The 6,000-nt window shown below is 38.2% G+C and overlaps 1 non-coding gene across 1 annotated transcript; it reads left to right on the top strand.

Annotated features, from left to right (window-relative positions):
* Positions 1-1,596: 1,596 nt before the first annotated feature.
* Positions 1,597-1,698, top strand: LOC130876688 (U6 spliceosomal RNA). Its single transcript, XR_009057338.1, has one exon. It is a non-coding gene; the product is annotated as a U6 spliceosomal RNA (small nuclear RNA).
* Positions 1,699-6,000: the final 4,302 nt, after the last annotated feature.

Genomic DNA, 6,000 nt, shown 5'->3' with positions numbered 1-6,000 from the left:
AACTGTATGAAGTAGGAAGTCTCAGAACCAGCTGCTTGAAGAAATTAATTAGGATTAAGAGGAAATTAATTAGTATTAAGATGGATTATGGAAAAGAAAGAACTGGAGCACCTACTTTGCACATGCATGTACAAGCGCACACATGTGCTTACACACACGTAAACACACATTCACATACATTCACACACATGATCACATGCACATACACCCACATGCTCATACACATGTGCTCACACATAAGCACACACATGCTCGTACACATATACACATGCTCACACACATATATGCTCACATACACATGCATGCACACACACATGCTGACACACATACAAGCAACACTGGTACAAAGAAAACTAAAATTTATTCTCCACAAAAATTACTGTCCAGCTCACTTCAGGATGTGAAACAAAAATTAATAATCTAGATGATTTTGGTTTCACGCTTTTTCTCTTCAGGAATAATTTTCTTATACACTGACTTACAGTGCACAATTGAATGGCTATGGGAATATTCAGAGGTGTGAACGCATATTTCCATAATCTACTATGCTTATTTAAATACAGAGATACTTTCCCACAGTTTCTCTTGCTATTTTCAGTGCACAAGTGTGTAGAGGAAGGGAACTTGGGAGGTGGTCACTGTGTGTGGAGATCACAGGAAAACTTTTGAAAGTCAATTCTTTTCTTCTAACTTGTTGAGGAGATATCTCTTGATCTTTGTTCCATGCTGGGTACTCCAGGGTAGCTGGCCCTTCAGCCTCGAGGTGATCTCTGTGCTGGAATCACAAAGGCATACTCCTGTTGTCCCCTTTTCATGGTGTTCTTAGACTGAACTCAGATCGCCAGTCTTGACCAGCCAGCACATTTGCCTGCAGAGGTATCTTGCTGGACCCTGGATGGTTTTCAGAGCCCTTTTCTTGGTAAATGGTTCAAAGAACCAAATCCCAAGGCTTCCATATGTTAGACAAGTGCTCTGCCAGTGCAGTGGGATTTTAAACATGGTGGTGTTTCATTCACTAATAGGACAATTTGACTTCTTCCTTTCCTAATTCTCTCTCTCTCTCTCTCTCTCTCTCTCTCTCTCTCTCTCTCTCTCTCTCTCTCATCTAATGTCTAATTTCTCTGTAAATAAAAGCTCTGTTTTAAATAATAGTTGAGGAATGGTCATCCTTGGCTTTATCCAGTATTGAGAGGAACTAATTTGAGTTATTCACTATTCAGTATAATGTGGTTGGTAGGATTATCACAACTCTTTATTGTGTGCAGATGTGAGCTTTCTCTTCCTAGTTTGTTCAGGGCTGTAATTAAGAATGAATTTACTTTTTCAAAGACTTCTTCATTTATTGAGATTATGATCTGGTAGGATACAAAAAATACTGATATTAAAACTTGCTTTACAGCTAAAGATGTGATCTTTCTTGGCAAAACCTCCACAAGCTGCTAGGGAGGATGTGACTTCGGCAATTGTGTAGAATATTCTGTAGACGTCTTGTGAGTTCATTCGGTTTACAGCACAGTTTAACTCTGAAGTTTGTTGACATGTTTGCATGTGGAGAATCTATTGATGAGAGTGGGTTATTAAATTCAAATCCCATGCTTGCTTTGGCAGCACATATATTAAACCTTAACTGATACAGAGAAGATTAACATGGCCCCGTGGTGGGATGGCACACAGCTTGAAAAAGAATTACATATTTTAGGGTAAAATTGATTTAATAGGGAAAAATGTGGTTCTCCTTTGGAAAGAAGGACAGAGATAAATAAAAGAGAAGGAGAGAAGCATGTAGAAGAATATAAATATGGATGGTTGAAAAAGTTTCAAGAAATCACACTATTAACAATCTACCTAAAACAGTAAAAGCTATAATGGGCACAATTCAGTATACATATACATATATAGTTTTAATGAACATTTCTCATTTTGGTTGGTCGTCCCAAAGACCACCTAACAAAAAATAAAACAAATACCAGATATGATAAGCCTTTTTTTGAATTGTGGCCAAGAAGTCTAAGAGATTCCTAAAGCTATTGCCCTTAGTTACCCAAAGGTGGATGGTAAGTCCTTTAAGCTGAAGGCACCATGCACTTCAGACACAGGGTTCAGAGACCTCTAAACTGTAACTGACTTGGATGCCCCCACTGCCCTGAGGAGTAGCTTTCATGGTAATAGAAGACACAATGAAAGCTCCCAAAGGAGAGAGGCCAAAACAGTCATACCTAGCAAGACACTCATGAACCACATCAATGTACAATAGCCCTGTGGCTGCAGTAGTAGCACACAAGCCTTGGCAGTAATTGTGATGGTGTGAGAGACAATGGCCCTCAAAGGAATTGGCATTATTAGGAAATGCGGCCTTGTTGGAATTGGTGTGGCTCTTGTGGGAGGAAGTACGTCACTTTGGAGGTGGCCTTTGAGGCCTCATATATATTCAAGGCACACGGAATGAGACAGACCATTTCCTCTTGCCTGCATAAGATGTAGAACTCTCAGCTTCTTCTCCAGCAAAATGCCTGCCTGCAAGCTGCCAATGTCTCACTATGATGTTTTATGAATAAACCTCTGAACTATGAACCAACCTCATTAAATGTTTCCCTTTATAAGAGTTGCCATGGTCGTGGTGTCTCTTCACAGCAAAAGAAACCCTAACTCAGGAACATGGTACTGGAAACACATATAACTAACCAGTCCTAGAGAAGCCACAGTTATTGGAGGTTAATCTATAACTGCTAATTTACTAACCTATCATAATCCTTAACAATGCTTGGTAAACATTTGTTCTCACAACATAGATAAATGTGGTCTTTACCTATCATCAAAAAAACTTCTCTTTGCCATGGGTAGAGACAATTATAGAAAACTAAAACCAATTAAAATACAGTTTCGGGACACAGTTCCAAACACACTTTCTCACCCAAGGCTCAGGGAACACTGTAGAAGAGGAAGCAAGCAGAAAGATTGTAAGAGCCAAAGCATAAGGGAGTTTGCTGTGATGTTACAGAGTATTTGATCAGACTGTGTGAAAAGCACCTTCTGATTGGGTTAATAAAGAGCTGAGTGGCCGATAGCTAGGCAGGAGAGAGTAGGCTGCACTTCCAGGCAGAGAGAGGAACTCAAGCAGTGCCTTATGTGCTGAACAACTCAAAATAGTACACACATTGCATGGGTAGCTACAATTCCCACACTAGAGCACAGATCAAAATGTGGATATTTCATCATAAGACAGTCAGAGTAATTTCATAAGCAACTTCATGCCTTCTAAATTTATTAAGTGTTATTTTCTCAAACCACAGATTACAGAATATGTAAATTCCTAACAAGAAGAAATAAACCCCAGGAGCTAGAGAGTCCTTTTACTGCACTGGCTTCATTTCTAGAGGACCAAGTTTCAAGTCCCAGCATGCATATGACAATTCACAACTGTTGAGGTTCTGATTCTAAGGGACCTGATACCCTTTTTTAGCCAAGCATGCAACTGATATGCAGACATACATGCAGGCAAATGCTTATACACATAAAACAATAAAATAAACTTAAAAAGAAATAAATTTCAATACTGCAGCAAACATCATTGAAATAACTACACTAGAGACAATCACTCTTGCCATAACTAGATAAGAGTGAAAAGGAATAAGAATGAAACAGCAAAGAAGATAATAACACACAGAGAGAGAGATCATCACACACTCCACATACACTCTCTCACATACACTCACACAATGATACACACATTCACACACACACAGTCCCAAATGTACACACACACATAGATATACACAGACATAAACACACAGACACACAACTCATACCCACATTCTCACACAAGATACACAGTCACACACACACACACACACTTCACTCTACCATGGGAAATAAAAGTCTAGGCCAAGGTCCCTGGCTCAGAGGCTGACTCCTGAGCATTCATTCCTTACACAGTGAAGAGAAAGTGTCAGTGCTTACAGCACAGAACAGCAAACATTCATCTACAGATATGACTTTCCTCATTAAAAATATACTATTCAAGAACATTAAACAACAAATAAAAGACAAAGTCACCCACCGTTTATTTGGTCCAGTTGTACTTGTCTAGTAGAGTTTGTTTTATGAAATTTGCTACACTAAATTTTCATTACATTTATAGTCATTTCTGGTGAAGTGCTCCAATTATTAATATGTAGTTTTCTTTATTTTTCCAAACTTTGGCTGGATATCTGCTTTGTCAGGCAGGAGTACAGCTTCCTGGTCTGTCTGTTCTAAATGCCGTTTTCCATCCTTCCACTGTCAGTCTTCAGATGCATTGCCAGTCAGTTGAATTTCCTGCTGCAACAAACAAGTGGTCATCATTTCTGCTTTTCTATTCAGTCTGTCAGTTGCATCTTTTACTCTAGAATTGAAGCCATATATACTTAGGTTAGTGATAAAATGTTTGGACTGAGTGAATTCCTGTAACTTGGTGGTCTTCTCTTCATTGTTTATCTGGTTTACACTTCCACATCACAGTCATCAACAAAAAAGTAAAGGCATTAACTTGGGCAGGAACTGAATCAGAGACCATGGAGGAACATTGTTCTCATGGCTTATTCAGCCTGCTTTCTTAACCATCCTAGGACCCCAAAGTGGTCCAGGTCCTCCCACATCAACCATCAATCAAGAAAAGGCCCCACAGACTTGCCAATATGATGGAGGCAATTCCTCACCTGAGGATTTTTCTTCCCAGATGACTTCAGCATGTGTCAAGCTGACAAAAGCTGACCAGCACACTTCCTGAATTACTGCTGTTGATTCCTTAGAACTACAGGAGTTATTTTCTCCTGAGCTCTTGTGATACTAGCTTTCTGTCTTCTTCCTTTGTGTTTTCATTTTCCTGTGAATGTTTTCTTCGCTGCTGCCTCTGTAGTCATGCATTGCTTTAGCTGTGTTCATCTTGAAGGTCTTTATAAAGGACAAATTTGTATGTAGTCACATTGTCTGTCAGTTCTTTTCTATGAGGGCTCAAAATACATAGTTGCACACTCTGACCTTAATCATTTCTGTCAAGGAACATGCTGCTGTTCTGATGGTTTTCCAATCAGGTCCATGTTAGTAACTTGGCTCTCTTCTGTAGTCACTTACAACATTCTTTTCTCATTCTGCACTCTCTGAATTTTACTAAGAGTGTGATATGACAAGAATATTTTCTGATCATATCTATATGGTGATCTAAATTATCTCTGTACCCAGACATACTTATCTTTCAATAAATACAGGGTATTTTGAGATATTGCTTCAATGAATAGGTTTTCTATGTCTTTTGTCTCTATTTCAACATTCTGTTCTTTTTTTTGATTTTTATTGAGCTCTACATTTTTCTCGGCTCCCCTCCCTTCCTCTCCCCTCTGCTCCAACCCTCTTACATGATCCCCATGCTCCCAAATTACTCAGGAGATATTGTCTTTTTCTACTTCCTATGTAGACTCATGTATTTCTCTCTTAGGGTCCTCATTATTGTCTAGGTTCTCTGGGATTGTGATCTGTGGGCTATTTTTTTTTTTTGCTTTATGTTTAAAAACCACTTATGAGTGAGTACATGTGATAATTGTCTTTCTGTGTCTGGGTTACCTCACTCAAAATGTTTTCTAGCTCCATCCATTTGCCTACAAAATTCAAGGTGTCTTTATTTTTTATGCTGTATAGTACTCCATAAAATGTTTCTGTTTTTTCTGTCTGTCTTGTCTTGGAGGTCATCATAAGTTTTTCTTTATTCCTCTGTGAATACAATAACTAAATAACCTTGTCTTTAAAGCCCTGTTATTTTTACTTCCAGTTAATTTAGTCTGTTGGTGATTATTACTCTTTAATTTTAAAAATATATCTGCAAACTTTTTCAAAATTTACATTAAAAAATCTCTGTTTATTATTAATATCCTGTATGTTTTGCTTATTTCTCTCTGTTGTCTATATTTTTGAAGTTGTAATCCTTCTTAAATTAACCTCCTGAACAATTTCTTCAGTGCTCTACCTAAT

This window comes from Chionomys nivalis, chromosome 6 (assembly GCF_950005125.1).
Source record: "Chionomys nivalis chromosome 6, mChiNiv1.1, whole genome shotgun sequence".
In the NCBI taxonomy this organism is placed as follows: Eukaryota; Metazoa; Chordata; class Mammalia; order Rodentia; family Cricetidae; genus Chionomys; species Chionomys nivalis.
Note: the sequence above shows the minus strand (reverse complement) of the source record. Positions and strands in the feature narration are given on the sequence as shown.